Here is a 12971-nt window from a genome sequence, read left to right as displayed (position 1 = left end):
CGTGGGATCCACACACCATGTGTTTTGTCACTCTCAGAGAGAATTGTTGATAAACACACTTGAATCAACAGACAGAGATGGGAGCGGCCTTGAGGCACACAAGATATATAACTGCTGGCCTATAATCAATGGGCATTACAGAGTTTGTCAAGGATAAATCCAACACATGAAAAAAAGCATTTGTTCTACAACCACCTAAAAATCAGACACATAGCTTGAGATGCTTTGTGTGGAAACTTTACTAGGTCCTGCCCCTTCTTGCTTAGGGGGAAAAATCATGGATCAAGTATTTAGATTCAGTATTGCTGAGTGGGAGCCCCTATTTGCTAGTGTCATAGAATGTTCAAGTTGAAAGGATTTCAATATAACTTCCCCATTTCCATTTTGGAGAGCAATAGCAACTTCTTTAAGGTCACACAGCTACTGCAAGGCAGAGCTAAAATTTGAGCCCTGATCTTGTGATTTACTTACCTACCAACATTCTTTCCAATATTCCTGGCTGCAGTGAAAGAGGACTTAAAGTTAATCAAATCAAACTGTCATTTTAGAGAGGGAAATGAGATATGAAGTCATTGCATAGGTCATACAGTAACAGAGTCACTATATGGATCTCCGTGGCCTTTTCATTGTCTTGTAACACTTCCATTTCCATGTAAGAAGATATCTCATGAAGGCTGACAGTATTTCCGAGGCAAAATGCTGCTAAATAGACATCCCAAATTAACAAAGACCTTGTAAGTTTTCCCAAAAGCAAAGACAAGATAAATTGAGGACCAAGATAGAAGAGGGAAATGGGTATCCATTACTCCTTACCCTTGAAATTTAACTTTGCCCTGCCTTTGAAGGCTCTCCATCACTCTGTCTTAGAATAGATTGGTTCACTCATCCTCCATCACCTTTCATCACAATTCCTCAGAATCACCCATTCATCCTGAAATTTGTTTTCTTCACAGGGATGCCAGAATCGTAATTTGTGCACAATAGCTAAACTCTTCTGTTGCATATGTAATATTGCACTGAATGGGCTTCTTCTTGAGTATAAGCTGCCTAGGCAGCTTGAAGTTATATTCTTTTATTAGAGTTGTACCATTCCTTCCTCTGAAGCAGGAACTTACTGAGAGACGTAACAGAGAGTGCGCAATTTTTTAATTTGGTTTATTTATTTTTAATATATGAAATAAAACAAACATTTCCATAACACAGTAGAATTAAAAAAAAAGATGATTGCACTTGAAACAGCGAATCAACGATGTATAACAGTATATGTTTTTTAAATATATAGCAAAGTTATCATGTAATTTTCAGATAATTTTCCTTTATTCCTTTTTATCTTCCCTCCTCACCCTGCACTAGAGATGTCTACTTTACACAAATATATATAAAAATTATTCTATACATATTTTATCAGTTTTTTCTTTGGATGCAGATAGTGTCTTCCTTCATAGGTCCTATAGTGTTTTGTTAAATCATATACCACAAACTGTTCAGTTATTCTCCAATTGAGGAGCAAATGTAGTTCCCAGTTCTTTGTCATTTCAAAGCCGAGAAGTTGTAAGTATTTTTGGTACAAAAGGATGCTTGTCCCCTTTTTCTTCTAGATCACTTTAGGGTATAAGCTGAGTAGTGGTTTCACTGGGCCAAAAAGTATATATAGTTTATTAACTTGGGAGTATAGTTTCAAATTGCTTTCCAGAACTACTGAACCATTTGACAGCTCTACCAGCAAAGCATTAATGTACATGTTTTCCCATAACTCCACCAACATGTGTCATTTTCCTGTCAACTTTGCCTATTTGATGGGTGTGACATAAAACCTCAGAGTTGCTTTAACACTTTCTCCTAATTACAGGGATTGGGTTAAATTTTGTTTTTTCATATGGCTATCAAAAACTTAGATTTTTTTCTTAGAAAACTACTGGGTCATGTTCTTTGATAAAGTGATACATCTGTACAGTATTTTGTAAAACTCAAAGTGCTATATAACTGCTATTTTACTGGCTCTTTTTTGTTTTTCTTCTTTTAATTAATTTGCACTGATATCTTCTGTTTTTCCATTGGAAAAATTTTCTCCAGTATCCCCTCCTCTCCCCCTCAGAGAGCCATCTCCTATAATGAATTTAATAATTTTTTTCTTTTCTTTTATATACATACATTCATTTTATTTATTTTCAATGTTCTACAATCACTACCATAAAACTTAGACTTTTTTTCCCACTACCTACCTCCCACCACTCCCCTCCTTCCCCAAGATGGCGTACAATTCTATATAGGATCTACACATACATTCCCACTGAATACATTTTCACTATAATCATGCCGTATAGAAGAACTAAAGTAAATGGGAGAAATCATATAACAAACCAAAACATAATACACACATACACAAAAAAAAAATTGATCTGCTATATTCTGCGATTGAATTCCATAGTTCTTTCTATGGATGTGAAAGGCATTTTGCCTTAGAAGACCATTGGGAATTTTTTTTTTTTATGTCCTTGCATTACTATGAAGATCCAAGTCTACCAGAAAAAACTGTCGCACACTGTGGTCGTTGCTATGCACAAAGGTCTCCTGGGTCTTCTCCTTTCACTCAGCATCAGATCATATAAGTTTTTCCAGGCCTCTCTGAAGTCTTCTTGTTCATCATTTCTTACAGTGCAATAGTATTTCATTACATTCATATACCATAATTTATTCAGCCATTCCCCAATTGATGGGCATCTCCTTGATTTCCAATTTTTGGCCGCCACAAAGAGAGGTGCTATAAATATTTTTGTATATGTGGGACCCTTTCCCATTTTTATGATCTCTTAGGGATACAGTCTTAGAAGCGATATCGCTGGGTCAAAGGGTATGCATATTTTTGTAGCCCTTGGGCATAGTTCCAAACCGCTCTCTAGAATGCTTGGATAATCTCACAGCTCCACCAACAATGAATTAGTGTTCCAACTCTCCTACACCCTCTCCAACATTTATCATTTTCCTGTTCTGTCATGTGTGGTACCTCAGAATTGTTTTGATTTGCATCTCTCTAATCAAAGGTGATTTAGAGCATTTTTTTCATATGACTATAGATATCTTTAATTTCTTCCTCTGAAAATTGCCTGTTCATACCTTTTGACCGTTTATCAATTGGGGAATGACTTGTATTGTTGTACATTTGACTCAGTTCTCTATGCAGTCTAGAAATGAGGACTTTATCCCCACGATTAGCTGTAAAAATTCTTTCCCAATATACTACATCCCTCTGAATTCTGGTTGCATTCGGTTTGTTTGTGCAAAAACTTTTCAGTTTAATGTAATCAAAATTATCCATCTTGCATTTCATAATGCTTTCTATTTCTTCTTTAGTCAAAAATTCTTCCCTTCTTCATAAATCTGATAAATACACTATTCTTTGCTCCTCCAGTTTGTCCATGGTATCAGTCTTTATACCTAGATCATGCATTCATTTGAACTTTATTCTTGTGTACGATATCAGGCATGGGTCTATGCCTAGTTTCTGCCACACTGTTATCCAGTTTCCCCAGCAATTTTTGTCAAATAGTGAGTTCTTATCCCAGAAACTGGGGTCCTTGGGTTTATCAAACAGGAGATTGCTGTATTCATTGCCTACTGTGTCTTGAAAACCTAGATTATTCCATTTGTCTACCCTTCTGTTTTTTAGCCAGTACCAAGTGGTTTTGATAATTGCTGCTTTATAATACAATCTGAGATCTGGTAGTGCTAGGCCACCTTCCCTAGCACTTTTTTTTCATTCATCCCTTTGATATTCTGGACATTTTGTTCCTCCAGATGAATTTTGATATTATTTTATCCAGCTCTAGAAAATAGTTATTTGATAGTTTAATTGGTATGGCACTAAATAAGTAAATTAATTTAGGTAGAATTGGCATTTTTATTATGTTGGCTCAGCCTATGCATGAGCAACTGATGCTTTTCCACTTACTTAGATCTGACTTTATTTGTGCAAAAAAGTGTTTTGTAATTGTGTTCATATAGTCCCTGGGTTTGTTTTGTCAGGTAAACTCCCCAATATTTTGTAATGTCTACTCTAGCTTTAAATGGGATTTCTTTTTCTATCTCTTGCTGTTGTTCTTTGTAACTAATATATAGGAATGCAGAAGATTTGTGTGGGTTTATTTTGTAACCTGCAAGTTTGCCAAAGTTGTTTATTATTTCAAGTAGTTTTTTACTTGAATCTTTGGGATTCTCTAAGTATATCATCATATCATCTGCAAAGAGTGATAACTTAATTTAATAATTTTTTAAAGGAGAAGGAAAAATCACCAGAGCCAACCATTTCATCAAAACTTCCTGAAAGTACATGCAATGTTACACTTCCCACCACTCCAAAGAAATCTTATCATATCTATTCTTTGGGGTCATACTTATTGGTAATTTTGCAACATTTATTTTGAATTGTTTTGATATAGTTCTTTCCATTTGCATTGCTATAGTCATGCTACATATAGTTTTCTTAATTTAGCTTACTTAAATTTGTATTAGTTCATATTTTCACATGGTTTTCCATATTCATTATTTCTTACAGCTCAGTAATATTCTTTTACATTCATGAAGCACAATTTGTCTAGCCATTTTTCAATTGAAGGGAATCCATTTTCTTTCTAATTATTTGTTACTACAAAAAAAGGATTAGCATAGATATATTGAGTTTTGTAGGGGTTTTCTTCTTATCAATAATCTCCTTGAGGTATATGCCTAACAATTGAATTATGTTGGCAAATGCTGTGGATATGTTTATAGTTTTGTTGCATAATTCTAAGTTGTTTTAAAATATATTTTGTTTACTTACATAAATATTTCCCAATTACATGTAAAATAATTTTTCATAATCATTTAAAAATTTTTTAGTCCCAAACTCCCACCCTCCCACCCCAATACCTCTTTGAGAAGGTAAACAATTTTATATTAATTATAGATGTGAAGTCATGCAAAACACATTTCCATTTTAGGCATGTTGCAAAAGAAAATACACAAAGAAGAGAAATGAAGAAAGTTTTGAAAAGTATACTTTGGTCTGTATTCACTATTCATCAGTTCTCTCTTTGTAGATGGATAGTACATAATGAGTCCTTTGGAATTGCTTTGGATCTTTGTCTTAATCACATTATCTAATTCTTTCACAGCTGATTATCCTTACAGTACTGATATTACTATGTATAATATTCTTCTTGTTTTTCTCATTTCACTTTGCATGAATTCATATTAGTCTTCCCAGGTTTTTTCTGAAACTATCATCATCATTTCTTATAGCACAATAATATGCTGTTGATTTGTATGACATAATTTGTTCAGTCATTCTCCTATTGATAGGCATGAACTTGATTTCCAATTCTTTGCCATTACAAAAAGATCTTCTATAAATATTTTTGTACATATAGGTCCTTTTCCCTTTTCTTTGATCTCTTTGGAATGCAGATCTACTAGTACCATTGCTGGGTCTAAGAGTATGCATGATTCTCCAGAGTCTTGAACTAGTTCACAATTCCACCAAGAGTGTTTTAGTGTCTCAATTTTTCCGCATACCCTCCAGTATTTGTCATTTTCATTTTCTTTCATGTCAGACAATATATGTGAGGTGGTATCACAGTGTTGTTTTATTTTGCATTCATCTTATTAGTAGTGATTTAGAACATTTTTTTATGTGATTATTGATAACTTTGATTTCTTCTTCTAAAAATTACCTGTTTGTGTCCTTTGACCCTTTATCAGTTGGGGAAAAGCTCTTTTTATACATAAATTTGGTTCAGTGCTATATATATATATATGTAAGAAATGCAGACTATGTCAAAGATCTTTGCTAAAAACGTTTTCCCAGTTTCTGTTTTCCTTCTAATTTTGACTGCATTGGTTTTGTTAAAAAAAAAATTTTAAATTTATTTCCTGTGATCATCTCTATCTCTTATTTGGCCATAAATTCTTTTTCTTATCCATAGCTCTGATAGGCACATTTTTTATGTTTCCCAAATTTATTTATGATATCACAATTTCTGTCTAATCCATCGGTCCATTTTAACCTTATCTTGGTATATGATGTGAGATGTTGTTCTATGCCTAGTTTCTGCCAAATTTCTATCTAGTTTTCTCAGAATGTTTTGTCAAATGTTGAGTTCTTACCCCAAAAGTTTGAATTTTGGGGGTTTAACAAATACTAAATTATTGTGGCCACTTACTATTGTGTCTTGTGTAGCTAATCTTTTCCATTGATTCACCACTTCACTTTGTAACTTCTACCAGATTGTTTGGATGATTACTACTTTGTAATATAGGTTGAAATTTGGAACTTCTAGGCTGCCATTCTTCACATTTTTTTCACTGATTTCCTAGATATTCTTGACCTTTTGCTCTTTCAGATGAATTTTGTTATTATTTTTTCTAGTTCTATAATATAATTTTTGGTACCTTGGTATGGCAGTGAATAAGTAAATTAATTTAGGTAAAATTGTCATTTTATTTACATTGTCTCAGCCTCCCATGAGCACTTTATAGTTATTCAGTTGTTTAGATGTGCCATTGTGTGAAAAATGTTTTGTAATTCTGTTCATATAATGCCTGGGTTTGTCTTGGCAGGTAGACTTCCAGGTGCTTCATATTGTATAAAGTTATTTTTAAAGGTATTTCTTTTTCTATAACTTGTTGCTGGGGTTTGTTGGCACTATGTAGATTTATGAGTATTTATTTTGCATCCTGTAAATTTGCTGAAGTTCTTAATTGTTTCAACTAGTTTTAGTTTATTCTCAAAGGTTCTATAAATATATCATAATATCATTGCAAAAGTGACAGTTTTGTGTCCTAATTGCCTATTTTTATCCCTTCAGTTTCTTTTTCTTGCCTTATTGCTATAGTCAATACTTCTAATACAATATTACATAATATTAGTGATAATGAACACCTCCGTTTTATCTCTGTTCTTATTAGGAAGGCTTTAAATATGATCCCCATTTCAGATAATATTTGTTTTGGTTTTAGATAGATGCTGCTCATCATTTTAAGAAAGGGTCAGTTGATTCCTATTCTTTCTATTGTTTTTAATAGGAATTGCTGCTGAATTTTCTCAAAGGATTTAGATGCCTCTATTGATAGAATTATATGATTTTTTGTTATTGGTATGGTTAATTTTGCTAATAGTTTCACTAATATTGAACCAACCCCACATTTCTGATATAAATCATACTTGGTCCTAGTGTATGATATTTGTGATATGTTGCTATAATTTCCTTGCTATTACTTTATTTAATTTTTTTGCATTGTACTTTTATATTTTCTAGGTCAGTTGTTTGTTTTTTTAATGAAATATTTCATATTTTCTTATATTTTTCATTCTTGTAACTTTGTTTAATTTTTTCTTGATGTCTCATAGAGTCATTAATTTTCAGTTGTCCAATTCTAATTTTTAAGGAATTATTTTCTTCAGTCAATTTTTGGACCTCTTTTTCCATTTGGCCAATTCTGTTTTTTAAGATGCTATCTGCTTCAGTATTTTGAGGCTTCTTTTACCAAGCTACTAATTGTCTTTTCATAATTTTCTTTCTTTACTTTTATTTATGCATCTATTTTTCCTCTACCACATTTAATTAATTTTGAAAATCATTTTTACTTCTTCCAAAAATTTTTGTCAGGCTTGTGCCCAATTCATATTTTGCTTTGAGGCTTTGCTCATAGCTATTTTCTTATAGCTCATTTTCTTCTGAGTTTGTGTCTGGATCTTCTCTGTCACCATAGTAATTTTTATGGTCAAGTTCTTATTGTGTTGTTCATTTTTCCATTTTATTTCTTGATTTAGCAGTTTTTTTTATTAATGTCAGACTCTGTTCTCAATGTGAGTAGGTGGGGAGGGGAGATTGAGGAACACTGTCTTAAGCTTTAAGCTTTCTTGCACTATTGTTTTCAGAGATAGTTCTGGAGATTTGGAAGTTTTCAGTGCTTCCAAGGTGGCATGATCTGCGGAGAGGTGTGATCACTGCTTTCCTCTTCTGCAATCTGTTCCTCACCCAAGAAGGGACCCTGATTTCTTGGGAGTGCACTTAATAGTATTCCTAAGTCTCCAATCCCTTGAAATTTCAAGTAATACTGCTCCCCAGAAGCCATGGTCCCTTGGGAGAAGAAGTGATACTGTTGCTCAAGGCCCCTGATCCCATGTGACCAAAACTGATGTTGGCCCTCAGAGTTTCTACTTCCTCGTGACTGAAAGTGCTCCTTTTTGCTATTACCTACAAGTGGCTCTATGCAAAGAAGTTGCCAAACAACATTTGGTTCTATGTCCACTTCCCGTAATCTCTTTCTAAAAAGTTTCCAGGTCCCTTTACCAGCTTTAGCTTGAGAGCTCCCAAAACTGTTGCTACTTGTTTTACCACCACCTAGTCCCATCACTTATTCACATGGAACCAGACCAGCAGCCCTTCTCCCTAACCCCCTACCCCATGTCACAGATTGCTATTTTTGACTTACATTGTCTTAGGATGAATAAATATTTAACTCTGACATTTTGTTGTCTCTGTCACTCCAGAATTCTATTTGAGGTGCTCTTTTAAAGTTATTTGGAGAGGAATGTTGGCCTAGAAGTCACCAAATTGCTTTTTTGAAATGGACGTACTGATTCATTGTTCTGCCCACATTGTATTAGTGTGTCTATCTTCTCACAACCCTTTCAGCATTGATTATTCCTATCTGCTGTCATCTTTGTTAACTGGCTGGATGACATTTGTATTTCCCTAATCACTGGTGATTTGGAACTTTCTTTCCATGAAAGTAGAAAGCCCATAATTCTTTTGAGTACAGTTTGCTCATTTTCTTTGACTTTTTATCTCTTACTTTCAGTTATATATTTCTATCAATCTCTGTTATTTGTCTGCATATTTTGAGCACCAAGCCTACACCTGAGAAATGTGATACAAATATTTTTTCTCATTCTTAATTATATGTTATTTTGTTTGATTTAATATTGTTAGAAAAAATATATTGTCATATCATAATCAGGAATGAGGACACCTGGGACATCATTCAATATTGTTGCTTAGTGGTCTTGGGACCTTGGGGAAACTATTACACTGCCTTAGATCCTCACTTTTGAAATGGGTATAATATTATTTTCTCTGCTTAACTCACAGGTTGTTCATATGTATAAAATGGAATAATGTATGTAAAAAATTTATAAAATCATAAAATAATATATGAATATAAAGATTTATTTTTATATACATTAATATTCACTGGTATCAGTACTTTAAGGGTCTTTAGTTGTATGTACAATTTGTGTGTATGTGTGCATTATCCTTTTATAGCCATAAAGAAAGCAACACTAATTATCTGTTTGACTATTCTCTCCACACACTGGAATGTCTTTTCCTCCATTGTACACATTTCATAATATGTTATTTTGCACTGACTGATACGCTGCATTGTAATTTTTCTCTCAGGTTCCTTTGTGGCTGTGTTTCATCTCCTTCAAATGTCCTACCAGGTCCCCACTGTCAGAAACTATGCCTTCTAATTCCTTTGTATCACCCAACAGGGCCTAGTGTACTGTTCTGTACCTGAAAGGCTTTCACTAGCAATATTAATAATCATTGATTTATTATTTTTCAACTGATACACATACCAGCAAGTAACTGATGTGTACCAGCTAACTTATTAAAAGTCAAACGCCTGCTGGTTCACTGTAAATTTTAAACTTGAAGCTGAAATTGATTGCAAAATAAGGAAAGCATGACTTAGCAAGTTCAGACATGAATTTTCCTACACTTGACTTTTTTATAGAATATGTCTTTTGCGCACGCGCGCACACACACACACATACACACATGCACTTTCAACAGTAAATTGACACAAATTGGTAGTTAAATTGAGTTCAGCGATGTGATGATGAATTTTGTGTTTTACAGTTGAAGTTAAAGTTTGCTTTATTCATTATTGTTAAGCATTATGAATATAAAAAGGTTTTTCCTTCCTTGACTCCCCTAAGTAAGTTAAAATTAATTATTTCAAAGCTCTCAAAGCTATCAGTTTTATTAAAGTACTGGCATTAATAAACCCAAACACAGATATAACTTCATTCAATAACTCTCTGACATAAAACAAGAAGAGCATGCTCACCAAAATTATTTGCCACACTCATGGAGGATGTTTTATAGTGGGTTCAGTTGAAAGAAAGATTCTCTATGAAGACAGAAGGTCTTCTTTCAGATTCTTCTGTTGGAAACTAATTTTGTGCTTTTTGTAATGTGCCCCAGAAAGCAGCAGAACTTCTTCAATGATATCTGTGATCATTTGAAAAAGATCTTTTTAACAATTTAGGAAAAAATAAAGGATAAAAAAATGCTAGATTCTGTCATGTGTTTTGATAGTCCATTAATTGAGTGTGTGTGTGTTGAGAGTGTGCGTGTGTGTGTGTGTGTGTGTGTGTGTGTGTGTGAATGTAAGAAAGGGAAAAGGAAGGAGGAAAGAAAGAAAGGAGATAAAGAGAGAAGTAAGAACATTATAGACATAAAAAAAAAAAAAAGTTGGACCCAGAATTGAATAGGAGAAAGAGAGCAAGCTGATTACATTTGGAAAACTCCACGATACCTTTAATGACTTTAAGGTCTTTCTCAGCACAAAAAGCCATCTTTTCAACAAAAATATTCTACCAGTAATACCATATGGTTGTAGATCTTAGAACAACACAATTCCCAACTTCTTAAAGTTTGGGGTTACCCAAAGGGCAATAGAGAGACAACGTGAGTACAAGAAGGTTGCAACATATTTCCAGTGATGAATTATGCTAAAGAAGGGGCACAATGCATCCCTCAATTGATAACTGATCAAAATATATAAACAGTTTTCAGATGAAGTAATCAAAGGTATCAACAGCCATGTGAAAAAATGCTGTTACTATTGATTGGAGAAATGCAAATTAAAATAATTCTGAGGTACTATCTCATGCTTGCTAGATTGGATAATATGACAGAAAATGAAAATGACAAATGGTGGAGGGGACACGGGGAAAATGAGGCATTAATGGATTGTTGATGGGGTTGTGAACTGATTCAACCCATTTTATAGAACAATTCTGAATTATGTCCAAAGGGCTATAAAACCATGCATGACCTTTCACCTAATAATACTGCAAAAAAATTGTTTTAAAAGAAAAAAAAGACTTGTACGTACAACAGTATTTATAGCAACTCTTTTCTGGTGGCAAAGGATTGGAAATTGAGTGGATGACTATTAATTGGGGAATAGCTAAACAAGTTGTGGTAAGTGATCATGATGGTATTCTATTGTGGTATGAGAAATGATGAGTAGGATGCTCTCAGAAAAACCTGGAAAGACTTGCATGAGCTAATGCAAAGTGAAATGAGCAGAACCAGGAGAACACTGTGTACAGTAACAGCAATATTGTATGATGATCAGCTGTGAATGACTTAGCTGTTCTCAGCAATATAATGATGCAAGACAACTCTGAAGGACTCATGATGAAAATTGCTACCCTTCTCCAGAGAAAGAACTGATGGTGTCTGAATACAGATTGAAGCATGCATTTTTTTAATTTTATTTTTCTTGAGGTGTTTTTTTCTGGTCTGTATTTGTTGTGAAAATAACATGACTAATATGGAAATATTTTTTGCACAACTGCACATGTATACCCTATATAAAATTGCTTGCTTTCTCAATGGTGGAGGTGGGGAGTGGGGAATGAAGGATAGAATTTGGAACTTGAAGCTTTAAAAACTAATGTTAAAAATTGTTTTTACATGCAATTGGAGAAAATTAAAATAGCAAATAAAAAATTTATAAAGGGGCATAATGAATGTTGTTGGGAAAACATATATCTGAAAAAGTGTATGGGCTTGTCTAGTTATAACAGAGGTAAGTCAAGGACACTCCCAGAATCCTGACAAAATAGGAAAAAGCCTAGAAGGCCTTCAGATCTCTTGCATAAAGCTTCTGTAGAACAATCCATGGTAGAACTTGGGCAAAAACATCCTGCAAAAGTATAAATATGTTGCCATCTTTGTCAAGGAAAGAGGAATTTACATTGAGAACATCATAGTATTAATTACAGTAGTAGTAATTAAGTATTGAGAAGATTTTATTAATATATTGAATTACAGAGAATTATAGAATACTGGAAAACATGTTTCATCAGAAAATAATTATTGATGATATGTGTATAGCACTTTACAAAGTATTTGCTTCTCAATTAACCTAGGAGTACAGTAGGATATCTTGGATATGTGTGTGAATCTTTGTGTATACATGTATATATTATATGTATGCACACATGCATACACAATGTATAGGTATATACTAACTATATATAAATACTTTATATGTGGTATATATCCATACCATAAATTAATATAATATATTGTATATGTGGAATATAATGTATGTGTCTCTATAATATAAATTATAGTATATATACTTGTATGTGAATATATGTGTATATATACACAGAGATACATGTATACACATATAGTTATACGTACTAATGTACTATATGTACTAATCCATATCTATAGATTATTAATAATGATGATAATAGTGAAACTGCTCAACTCCTAAGTTGGTCTCTCTATATCTATATCTTGAGATATATAGGTATATTGATTATTGCTATTATTGTTAGTATAATTATTGGTAATAATAATAACTCTTAGTTGTGCATTTATACATACACATGTATACATGCGCATAATGTCTAAAATATCTATATAGGTATTTTGGATATAGATTAGATATAGATATGTGGAAATTAAAGTCCAGAGGAGTTATATGACCTGATAGCGGTGGGCAATCTAGTTGTGCCAGAGCTAGGGTTCAAACAAAGTTATTTTGACTCTGATTTCAGGGCTTATCCTTTTACACCTTGTTCACTCTTCAAGATGTATGTAACTGACTCTCTCCCTCAATAATGGCAGCAGTGATCAATGATCATCTCTCTACAGATGGCTCCAAAATCCAGA

General features: G+C 33.4%; 1 long non-coding RNA gene across 1 annotated transcript in view; it reads right to left on the bottom strand.

The window, feature by feature from the left end:
- The window catches only part of LOC140510345 (uncharacterized), a 48826-nt gene that overhangs the window by 14176 nt on the left and 21679 nt on the right, over positions 1 to 12971 (bottom strand). The gene's annotated exons all lie outside the window — the stretch shown is intronic.

This window comes from Notamacropus eugenii, chromosome 1 (assembly GCF_028372415.1).
Source record: "Notamacropus eugenii isolate mMacEug1 chromosome 1, mMacEug1.pri_v2, whole genome shotgun sequence".
Lineage (NCBI taxonomy): Eukaryota > Metazoa > Chordata > Mammalia > Diprotodontia > Macropodidae > Notamacropus > Notamacropus eugenii.
This window is presented reverse-complemented; position numbering and strand designations above follow the sequence as displayed.